Genomic DNA, 12,859 nt, shown 5'->3' on the forward strand with positions numbered 1-12,859 from the left:
TTGTGCAATGAATACCAATAGGAGAACATCGATAACAAAACTTTGGTATTCATTAGTAATCTGTGAATAATTTTTTTACTTGCATTTATTATTCTTTGTAATTTTTTCATACCTAACTCTAAAATTTCATTTTGACGTGATCTTTGAAAGTCGTGATCTATTTGCCTTATCTTTTTGTTGAAGAGAAAAAATGAGAGTAACAAATCATGCTTGCATTTAAAAACTAAAATTAAACATTTTAAAAGGTAATGCACAAATGCAGAGAGACCTATTTCCCAAAGTCTTTGAAATTTTAAACTCCATCCTTGGGGATTGTAAACTCTTTTAGTTTTCACTGATTACGTTTTGCAATCATTAAAAGAGGGGTTGGGGTTGGGTTGGATTCTTAATTAAGTGTTGACTCCCAATCCATTAATCATTTCTAACAAAAATATAGCCGTGTCACATGATTTCTCGATCAATAACTTTATAATGATCTATGATTGTCAGGTCAGTTTTTGTGAGTGGGCAAAAAATGGCTTGTTTGGGCTTGGGTAAATATCCCACCAAACGTTCACTTGAGAAGTTAATGATCATTAGGTTAATGAACCTAACTTGTTTTAAAAATGGATATGAATGCATGAAACATGTTGAAGATGCAAATAACTTAATGATAAAAAAAATTTCAAGGAGTACAACAAATGCTCATTAAATTCTCAAGTGAATGTGTGGTGGGATGTTTACCCAAGCCAAACAAGCCACTTTTTGCCCATTTAAAAAAAACTGACCTAACAGTCATAGATCGTTATAAAGTGATTGATCGTTCAATCATGCATCACAACTATATTTTCTTTGAGATGTGACTTATGGTTCGAGTGTCAATACTCAGTTAAAAATCCCTAGCCTCCCCTTTTTCGATGATTACAAATCTTATTATATAAAAAGTAAAAGAGTTTACAATCCCTTAAAATTACATAGACTTTTTGGATTTATCTCTCTCTGCATTTGTGCATTTCACTTTTAGATGTTTAATTTTTATTCCAAATCCAAATTTGAGTTTTCACTCTCCATTTTTTCTCATAAACTTAAAGATAAGGTAAATAGATCACAACAAAATGAAAATTTTAGAATTTATGTATGCATAAAAATTAAAACAACAATAAACATAAGTAAAGAAAATTTATTCATGCACCACAAATGAAAACCAAAGTTTTGTTATCTATGTTTGGAAAATTCCACTATTTCAACCCCTAATAGCTTGTAATTTTATATGTAAGAGATTTCTAATTGATCCAAACACGTTTTAAAAGTGGATAAGCATACTTGAAACTTGATGAAGATGCAAATGACCTAATGATCCAAAAATTTCAAGGAGTACTACAAATGATCATTAAATTCTCAACTGAACGTGCGGTTGGATATTTGCCTGAGTCATATAAGCCACATTTTGCCCAATTACAAAAAGTTGACCTAACAATCATAGATCATTGTAAAGTGATTGATTGATCAATCATCCGTAAGAGCTATATTTTTTGTAAGAGATGATTTATGGTTTGAAAGTCAACACTCAGTTAAAAATCCACAGCCCCCCATTTTCCTATGATTGCAAAACCTAATATAAAAAAACTAAAAGATTTTTTAATCCCTCAAAATTATAGAGACTTTTTGGATTTATCTCTCTCTGCATTTATGCATTTCAATTTTAGATATTCAATTTGTATTTAAAATCCAAACTTGAACACCAAGGTTTTGTTATCCATGTTTATGAAATTCCACTAGTACAACCGCTAATAGCTTGAAATTTTAAATGAAAGAGATTTCTAATTGATTCTAACATGTTTTAAAAATGGATATGCATGCATGAAACATGTTGAAGATGCATATAACCTAATGATCAAAAACTTTCAACCAGTACAACAAATGCTCATTAAATTCTAAGATGAACGTGAAGTGGGAAATTTACCTGAGCCAAACTAGCCACTTTTTGCCCATTTACAAATAAGTTGACGTAACAATCATAGATCATTGTAAAGTGATTGATCGATCAATCATGCATAACGGCTATATTTTTTTGTAAAAAATGACTTATGGTTTCGGTGTCAACACTCTGTCGATGATTGCAAAACTTAATATATAAAAAGTAAAAGAGTTTAAAATCCCTTAAAATTACAAAGACTTTTTGGATTTATCTCTCTCTGCATTTATGCATTTCAATTTAAGATTATCAAGTTTTATTTAAAATCAAAATTTGAGTTTTCACTCTCCATTTTTTTCGTAAACAAAAAAGATAAGAAAAATAGATCACAACAAAATTAAAATTTTAGAATTTAAATATGCAAAAAATTGACAACAAATTTAAGTAAAGAAAATTAATTCATGCACCACAAATGAACACCAAAGTTTTGTTATTCATGTTTGGGAAATGCCACCAGTACAACCCACCCCTAATAGCTTGGAATTTTATGAGAAAAAGATTTCTAATTGATCCAAACATGTTTTAAAATGGCTATGCATGCATGAACATGTTGAAGTTGCAAATGACCTAATGATCCAAAACTTTTGAGTACAAAAAATGGTCATTAAATTCTCAAGTGAACGTACGGTGGGATATTTAAGTAAGCCAAACAAACCACTTTTAACCCATTGTCAAAAAACTGACCTAACAATCATAGATCATTGTAAAGGGATTGATCGATCATTCATGCGTAACAGCAATATTTTCTGTAAGGAATCACCTAAGGTTTGGGTATCAAAACTCAATTAAACGGCCAAACCCACCCCCCCCCCCCCCCCCCCCCCCCCCCCCCCCCCCCCCCCCCTGCCCAACTTTTTTGATGATTGCAAAACCTAATATATAAAAACTAAAAGAGTTTAAAATCCCTCCCCCCCCCCGCCCAACTTTTTTGATGATTGCAAAACCTAATATATAAAAACTAAAAGAGTTTAAAATCCCTAAAAATTGCATAGACTTTTTGGATTTATCTCTCTCTGCATTTGTGCATTTCAATTTTAGATGTTCAAATTTTAGTTCATATCCAAACTTGAGTTTTCACTCTCCCTTTTTTCTCGTAAAGCAAAAGATAAGGCAAATAGATCACATCAAAATGAAAATTTTAAATTTTAGGTATTCCAAAAATTACAAACAATAAAAAATCTAAGTAAAGAGATTTTATTCACACACCACAAATGAACACCAAGGTTTTGTTATCCATGTTTGGGAAATTCCACTAGTACAACCCCTAATAGCTTGGAATTTTAAAAGCAAGAGATTTCTTATTGATCCTAACATGTTTTAAAAAATTGATATGCACGCATGAAACATGTTGAAGATGCAACTGACCTAATGATAAAAAAATTTCAAGGAGCACAACAAATGCTCATTAAATTATAGTGAAAGTGTGGTGGGAAATTTACCCAAGCCAAAGAAGCCACTTTTTGCCCATTTACAAAGTTGACATAACAATCATAGATCATTGTAAAGTGATTGATCGATCAATCAGGCGTAAAGGCTACATTTTCTATAAGATATGACTTATGGTTTAGGTGTCAACACTCAGAGAAAGATCCCCAACCCCCCCTTTTTCGATGATTGTAAAACCTAATATACAAAAATTAAAATAGTTTATAATTCCTAAAATTACATAGACTTTTTGGAATTATATTTCTGTGCATATGTGCATTTCCATTTTAGATATTAAATTTTTGTTTCAAATCCAAACTTGAGTTTGCACACTCCCTTTTTTTCATAATAAAAAAGATAAGGCAAACCAGAGTTTTGTTATCATTGTTTGGAAAATTCCACTAGTACAACCCCTAATAGCTTAGAATTTTATAAGAAAGAGATTTCTAATTGATCCTAACATGTTTAAAAAAGGATATGCATGCATGAAACGTATTGAAGATGCAAATGACCTAATGATCCAAAACTTTCAAGGAATACAACAAATGCTCATTAAATTCTAATGTGAACGTGCAGTGGGATATTTATCCGAGCCACACTAGCCACTTTTTTGCCCATTTACAAAAAGCTTACCTAAAAATAATAACTCATTGGGCAGTGATTAATCGATCAATTATCCATAACGGTTATATTTTTTGTAAGAAACAACGTATGGTTTGGCAGTTAATACTTAGTTAAAAATCCTCAGCCCCTCCTTTTCCAATGATTGCAAAACCTAATATATAAAAACTAAAGGAGTTTACAATCCCTAAATATTACAGAGACCTTTTGGATTTATCTCTCTCTCAGCAGTTGTACATTACAATGTTAGATGTTCAATTTTTATTTGAAATCCAAACTTGAGAGTTTTCACTCTCCCATATTTCTCGTAAGTAAAAGGATAAGGCAAATAAAGCACAACAAAAATAAAAATTTTAGAGTTTATTCACGCACCACAAATGAACACCAAAGTTTTGTTATCCTTGTTTGGAAAATTTTACTTGTGCAACACTTAATACCTTTGAATTTATAAGAAAATGAGTTCTAATTGATCTATCCATGTTTGAAAAGTGGATATGCATGCATGAAACGTGTTGAAAATGCAAGTTTATAATCCCTAAAATTACAAAGACTTTTTGGATTTATCTCTCTTTTCATTTGAGCATTTCAATTTTAGAAGTTCAATTTTTATTTTCAATCCAATTTGAGTTTTCACTCTCCCTTTTTTCTCTTAAACAAAAAGATAAGGCAAATAGATAACAACAAAATGAAAATTTTAGAATTTATATAGAAATTGAAAACAACAATAAACATAAGTAAAGAAAATTTATTCATGCACCACAAATGAACACCAAAGTTTTTTTTATCCATGTTTGGGAAATTCCACAAGCGCAACCCCTAATAACTTGGAATTTTAAATGAAAAAGATTTCTAATTGATCCAAACTTGATTTAAAAATGGATATGCCTGCATAAAACATGTTGAAGATGCAAATGACTTAATGAACAAAAACTTTTAAGGAGTACAACAAATACTCATTAAATTCTCAAGTGAAAGTGCGGTGGGATATTTACCCAAGCCACTCAAGCGAGTTTTTGCCCATTTACAAAAAATTGACCTAACAATCATAGATTATTGTAAAGTGATTGATCGATCAATCATTCGTAACGGCTATATTTTTCTATTGGAAATGACTTATGGTTTGGGGGTCAACACTCAGTTAAAAATCCCTAACCCCCATTTTTTCGATGATTGGAAAACCTTATATAGAAAGAGTTAAAGAGTTTACAATCCCTAAAATTACAGAGACTTTTTGGATTTATCTCTCTTTTCATTTGTGCATTTCAATTTGGATGTTCAATTTTTATTTCAAATCCAAATTTGAGTTTTCATTCTCCCTTTTTTCTCGTAAACAATAAGGCAAATAACAACAAAATGAAAATTTTAGAATATATATAGAAATTGAAAACAACAATAAACATAAGTAAAGAAAATTTATTCATGCACTACAAATGGAAGCTTGGAATTTTATAAGAAAAAAATTTTTAGTTGATCCAAACATGATTTAAAAATGGATATGCGTGCACGAAACATGTTGAAGATGCAAATGACTTCATGAACAAAAAACTTTCGAGCACAAAAAATTCTCATTAAATTCTCACGTGAATGTTCGGTGGGATATTTACCCGAAACAAATAAGCCAATTTTTGCCTATTTACAAAACAACTGACCTAACAATCATGGATCATTGTAAAGTGATTGATCGATCAATCATGCCTAACAACTATATTTTTTGTAAGAGATCACAAATGGGTTGGGAGTCAACACTTTGTTAAAAATCCCTAGTTCCCCCTTTTCCAATGATTTCAAAACCTAATATATAAAAAGTAAATAAGTTTACAATCCCTAAAAATTATAGAGACTTTTGGGATTTATCTCTCTCTGCATTTTGCATTTCAATTTTAGATGTTCAATTTTTATTTTAAATCCAAATTTGAGTTTTCACTCTCCCGTTTTTCTCGTAAACAAAATGATAAGGCAAATAAATCACAACAAAAAGAAAATTTTAAAATTTATGTATGCAAAAAAAATGAAAATAACAATAAACGTAAGTAAATAAAATTTATTCAAGCACTATAAATGAACAAAGAAGTTTTGTTATCCATGTTTGGGAAATTCAACTAGTACTACCACTAATAGCATGAAATTTTAAAAGAACATGATATGTAATTGATCCTAACATGATTTAAAAATTGATATGCTTGCATGAAACATGTTGAAAAGGCTAATGACCTAATGATCAAAAACTTTTAAGGAGTACTACAAATGCTTATTAAATTCTCAAGTAAATATGCGGTGGGATATTTACCTAAGCCAAATAAGCAACTTTTTGCCCAATTACAAAAAGATGACCTAACAATCATAGATCATTGTAAAGTGAATGATCGATAAATCATGCGTAACATCTATATTTTCTATAAGAGACGACTTATGATTTGGGAGCCAACACTCAGTGAAAAATTCATAGCCCCCCTTTTTTCGATGATTGCAAAACCTAATATATAAAAACTAAAATAATTTACAATTCCTCAAAATTACAGTGACTTTTTAATTTATCTCTCTCGGCATTTGTGCATTTATATTTTAGATGTTCAATTTGTATTTAAAATCCAAATTTGAGTTTTCACTCTACCTTTTTTCTTATAAACAAAAAGATAAGACAAATAGATCACAACAAAATTAAAATTTTAGATTTTAGGCATGCAAAAAATTAAATACAATAATAAATGTAAGTAAAGAAAATTTATTCACGCACCACAAATGAACGCCAAAATTTTGTTATCCATGTTAAGGAAATTCCACTAGTACAAGATTTCTAATAGATCCTAACATGATTTAAAAATGAATGTATGAAACATGTTGAAGGTACAAATGACCTAATGATCAAAAGCTTTCAAAGAGTACAACAAATGCTCGTTAAATTCTCAAGTGAATATGAGGTGGTATTTTTACCCGAGCCAAATAGGCCACTTTTTGCCTATTTACAAAAAACTTACCAAACAACCATAGATCATTGTAAAGTGATTGATCGATCAATCATGCATAACGGTTATATTTTCTGTAAGAGATGACTTATGGTTTGGGAAATTCCACTAGTACAAACTTTAATAGTTTGGAATTTTATAAGAAAGAGATTTCTAATTGATCCTAACATGTTTTAAAAAGGGATATGCATACATGAAACATGTTGAAGATGCAATTGACTTAATGATCAAAAACTTTCAAGGAGTACAACAAATGCTCACTAAATTCTCAAGTGAACGTGCGGTGGGATATTTACCCAAGCCACTTTTTGCCCATTTACAAAAATCTGACCTAACAATATAAATCTTTGTAATGTAATTGATCGATCAATCATGCGTAATGGCTATATTTTATGTAAGAAATGAGTGATGGTTTGGGAGTCAACACCCAGTTAAAAATCCACAACCCCCCTTTCTGATGATTGCAAAACCTAATATTTAAATACTAAAACAGTGTAATATCCCTCAAAATTACAGACACTTTTTGGATATATCTCTCTTTGCATTTGTGCATTTCAATTTTAGATGTTCAATTTGTATATAAAATCCAAACTGGAATTTTCACTCACCTTTTTTCTCGTAAACAAAAAGATATGGCAAATCGATCACAACAAAATGAAAATTTTAGATTTTAGGTATGCAAAAAATTTAAAACAATAATAAATGTACGTAAACAAAATTTATTCACACACCACAAATAAACACCAAATTTTTGTTATCCATGTTTGGAAAATTCAACCCAAATTTTATATGAAAAAGATTTCTAATTGATCCTGACATGTTTTAAAAATGGATATGAATGCATGGAACATGTTGAAGATGCAAAAGACCTAATGATAAAAAATTTTCAAGGAGTACAACAAATGCTCATTAAATTCTCAAGTGAACGTGCAGTGAGATATTTACACAAGCCAAACAAACCACTTTTTGCCCATTTACAAAAAGTTGACCCAACAATCATTAATCGTTGTAAAGTGATTGATCGATCAATCATGTGAAACGGCTATATTTTCAGTAAGAAATGACTTATGGTTTGGGTGTCAACACTCAGTTAAAAATCACAAGCCCCCTATTCTGATGTTTGCAAAACCTAATATATAAAAAGTAAAAGAGTTTACAAACCCTAAATTATAGAGATTTTTTGGATTTATCTCTCTCTACATTTGCCATTTCAATTTTAGATGTTTAGTTTTTATTTCAAATCCAAATTTGAGTTTTCACTCTCCCTTTTTTTCGTAAACAAAAAGATAAGGCAAATAGATCATAAGAAAATGAAAATTTTAGAATTTATGTATGCAAAAAACTGAAATCAATAATAAACGTAAGTAAAGAAAAATTATTCATGCACCATAAATGAACACCAAAGTTTTGTTATCCATGTTTGGAAAATTCCACTAGTACAACCCCTAATAGCATGAAATTTTATAAGAAAAAAGATTTCTAATTGATCCTAACAGAATTTAAAAATAGATATGCATGCATGAAATATGTTGAAAATGAAAATGACCTAATGATAAAAAAACTTTCAAGAAATACAACAGATGCTTATTAAATTCTCAAGTGAACGTGCGGTGAGATATTTACCCGATCCAAACACGCCACTTTTTGCCCATTTAAAAAAAGTCGGCCGAACAATAATAGATCATTGGATTATGATTGATCGATCTATCATGCGTAACAGCTATATTTTCTATAAGAGAAGACTTATGGTTCTAGAGTCAACACTCAGTTAGAAATCCATAGCTCTCCTTTTTCAATGATTGCTAAACTTAATATATAAAAACTAAAAGAGTTTACAATCCCATGAAATTCTGAGACTATTTGGATTTATCTCACTCTGCATTTGTCCATTTCAATTTTAGATGTTCAATTTGTATTTCAAATCCAAACTTGAGTTTTTACTCTTCCTATTTTCTAGTCAACAAAAAGATAAGGCAAATAGAAGACAACAAAATAAAAATTTTAGAATTTATGTATGGAAAAAATTGAAATAAACAATAAATGTCAGTGAAGAATTTATTTACGCGCCATAAATGAACACCAAAGTTTTTTTATCCATATTTTGGAAATTCCACTAGTACAACACCTAATTTCATGGAATTTTATAAGAAAAAGATTTCTAATAGATCCTAACATGATTTAAAAATGGATATGTATGCATGAAACATGTTGAAAATGCAAATGACCTAATGATAAAAAAGTTTCAAAGAGTACAATAAATGCTCATTAAATTCTCTAGTGAATGTGTGGTGGGATATTTACCCAAGCCAAATAAGGCACTTTTTTCCCATTTACAAAAAGCCGACCAAACAATAATAGATCATTGGAAAGTGATTTATCAATCAATCATGCACAATGGTTATATTTTTGTAGGAAATGACTTATGGTTTGGTTACCAACACTCAGTTAAAAATCCCCAACCCCCCTTTTCGATGATTGCAAAACTAAATATATAAAAAGTAAAGGAGTTTAAAATCCCTATATATTGTAGAGAATTTTTAGATTTATCTCTCTCATTTGTGCATTACAATTTTAGATGTTCAATTTTTATTTGAAATCCAAACTCTAGTTTTCACTCTTTTTTTTTTCGTAAACGAAAACTAAGGCAAATAGATCATAACAAAATGAAAATTTTAGAGTTTAAGTATGCAAAAAAATAGAAAAAATAATAATAAATGTAAATAAATAAAATTTATTCACGCACCTCAAATGAACACCAAAGTTTTGTTATCATTTTTTTGGGAAATTTCACTATTTCAAACCCTAAAAGTTTGTAATTTTATAAGAAGGAGATTTCTAATTGATCCAAACACGTTTTAAAAGTGGATAAGCATGCATGAAACATGATGAAGATGCAAATAACCTAACGATCCAAAACTTTCAAGAAGTACGATAAATGTTCATTAAATTCTCAAGTGAACGTGCGGTGGGATATTTACCCGAGCCAAATAAGCCACTTTTTGACTATTTACAATAAGCTGACCTAACAATCATAGATCATTGTAAAGTGATAGAAAATAATTCACTTTTTGAGTATTTATAATAAGTTGACCTAACAATCATAGATCAATGTTAAGTGATTGACCGATCAATCATGCGTTACAACTATATTTTCTGTAAGAGATGACTTATGGTTTAGGAGTCAACACTCAATTAAAAATCCATAGCCCCCTTTTTCCACCGATTGTAAAACCTTATATATAAAAACGAAAAGAGTTTACAATCCTTCAAAATTATAAAGACTTTTCGGATGTATCTCTGTCTGCATTTGTGCATTTCAATTTTAGATGTTCAATTTGTATTTCAAATCCAAACTTCAATTGTCACTCTCCTTTTTTTCTCGTAAACAGAAAGATATGACAAATAGATCACAACAAAATTAAAATGTAAGATTTTTGGGATGAAAAAAAATTAAAAAGAATAATAAATGTAAGTAAAGAAAATTTATTCACGCACCAAAAATAAACACCAAAGTTTTGTTATCTATGTTTTGGAAATTCCACTAGTACAACCCCTAATAGCTTGGAAGTTTCCAAGAAAGAGATTTCTAATTGATCCTAACATGTTTTCAAAATTTATATGAATGTATGAAACATGTTGAAGATGCAAATGACCTAATGATCAAAAACTTTTAAGGAGTACAACAAATGCTCATTAAATTCTCAAGTAAATGTGCGGTGGGATATTTACATGAGCCAAATAAGCCACTTTTTGCCCAATTACAAAAAGATGACCTAACAATCATAGATCAATGTAAAGTGATTAATCGATCAATCATGCATAACAACTATATTTTTTGTAAAAGATGACTTATGATTTAGGAGCCAACACTGTTAAAAATCCAGAGCCCCCCTTTTTTCGATGATTGCAAAACCTAATATATAAAATAACTAAAAGAGTTTAAAATTCATCAAAATTACAGAGACTTTTTGGATTTATCTCTCTCTGCATTTGTGCATTTCAATTTTAGATGTTCAATTTGTATTTCAAATCCAAACTTGAGTTTTCACTGTCCCTTTTTTTTCGTAAACAAAAAAATAAGTCAAATAGATCACAACAAAATTAAAATTTTAGATTTTAGGTGTGCAAAAAATTAAAAACAATAATAAATGTAAGTAAAGTAAATTTATTTACGCACCACATATGAAATCAAAAATTTTTTTATCCATGTTAGGGAAATTCCACTAGTACAACCCCTAACGGCTAGGAATTTTATAAAAAAGAGATTTCTAATTCATCCTAACATTTTTTAAAAATGGATATGCATGCATGAAACATATTGAAGATGCAAATGACCTAATGATCAAAAACTTTCAAGGAGTACAACAAATGCTCATTAAATTCTCAAGTGAACGTGCGGTGAGATATTTACCTGAACCAAAGAAGCCACTTTTTGACTATTTACGAAAAACTCAACTATCATAGATCATTGTAAAGTAATTGATCAATCAATCATGTGTAATGATTATATTTTCAGTAAGAGATGACTTATGGTTTGGGAAATTCCACTAGTACAACCCTTAATTGCTTGGAAATTTATAAGAAAGAGATTTCTAATTGATCCTAACAAGTTTTAAAAATTGATATGCATGCATGAAACATGTTGAAGGTGCAAATGATCTAATGATCAAAAAGTTTCAAGGAGAACAAAAAATACTTATTAAATTCTCAAGTGAACATGTGGTGAGATATTTACCTGAGCCAAACAAGCCACTTTCTTCCCATTTACAAAAGCTGACCTAACAATAATAGATCATAGGAAAGTGATTGATTGATCAATCATGCGTAACGACTATATTTTCTGTAAGAGATGACTTATGGTTTGGGAGTCAATACTCATTTAAAAATCTACAGCTCCCCTTTTCCGATGAATGTAAAACATAATATATAAAAACTAAAAGAGTTTACAATAATAGATTTTAGGTAAGCAAAAAATTAAAAAAATAATAAATGTAAGTAAAAAAAATTTATTCATGCACCACAAATGAACACCAATGTTTTGTTACCCATGTTTTAGAAATTCCACTAGTACAACCCCTAATAGCATGACAATTTATAATAAAGAGATTTCTAATTGATCCTAATATATTTTTAAAAATGATATGAATGCATGAAACATGTTGAAGATGCAAATGACCTAATGATCAAAAAATTTCAAGGCGTACAACAAATACTCATTAAATTCTCAAGTGAACATGTAGTGGGATATTTACCCAAGCTAAACAAGCCACTTTTTGCCCACTCAAGAAAAGCTAACCTAACAATCATAGATCGTTGTAAAGTGATTTATTGATCAACCATGTGGAACAGCTATATTTTTTGTAAGAAATGACTAATGGTTTAGTAGTAAATACTCAATTAAAAATCTCAAACCCCTCCTTTCCGATGATTGAAAAAACTTAGATATAAAAATTAAAAGAGTTTACAATCCCTAAAAATTAAAAAAACTTTTTAGATTTATCCCCTAATAGCAAGGAAATTTATAAGAACAAGATTTCTAATAGATCCTAACATTATTTAAAAATGGATAGGCAATGCATGAAACATGTTGAAAATGCATATGACCTAATGATCAAACACTTTCAAAGAGTACAACAAATGCTCGTTAAATGCTCAAGTGAATGTGCGGTGGGATATTTACCCAAGCCAAATAAGCTACTTTTTGCCTATTTACAAAAAGCCGACCAAAAATCAGAGATCATTGTAAAGTAATTGATCGATCAATCATGCGTAACGGTTATATTTTTTTGTAAGAGATGACTTATGGTTTGGGAAATTCCACTAGTACAACCCCTAATAGCTCTGAATTTTATAAGAAAGAGATTTCTAATTGATCCTAACATGTTTTAAAAATGGA

The sequence above is a fragment of the Aristolochia californica genome, unplaced genomic scaffold (genome assembly GCF_029961685.1).
Source record: "Aristolochia californica isolate CCGP_79_NKW_82.1479 unplaced genomic scaffold, dmAriCali1.0.hap1 SCAF_13, whole genome shotgun sequence".
NCBI classification, from domain to species: domain Eukaryota; kingdom Viridiplantae; phylum Streptophyta; class Magnoliopsida; order Piperales; family Aristolochiaceae; genus Aristolochia; species Aristolochia californica.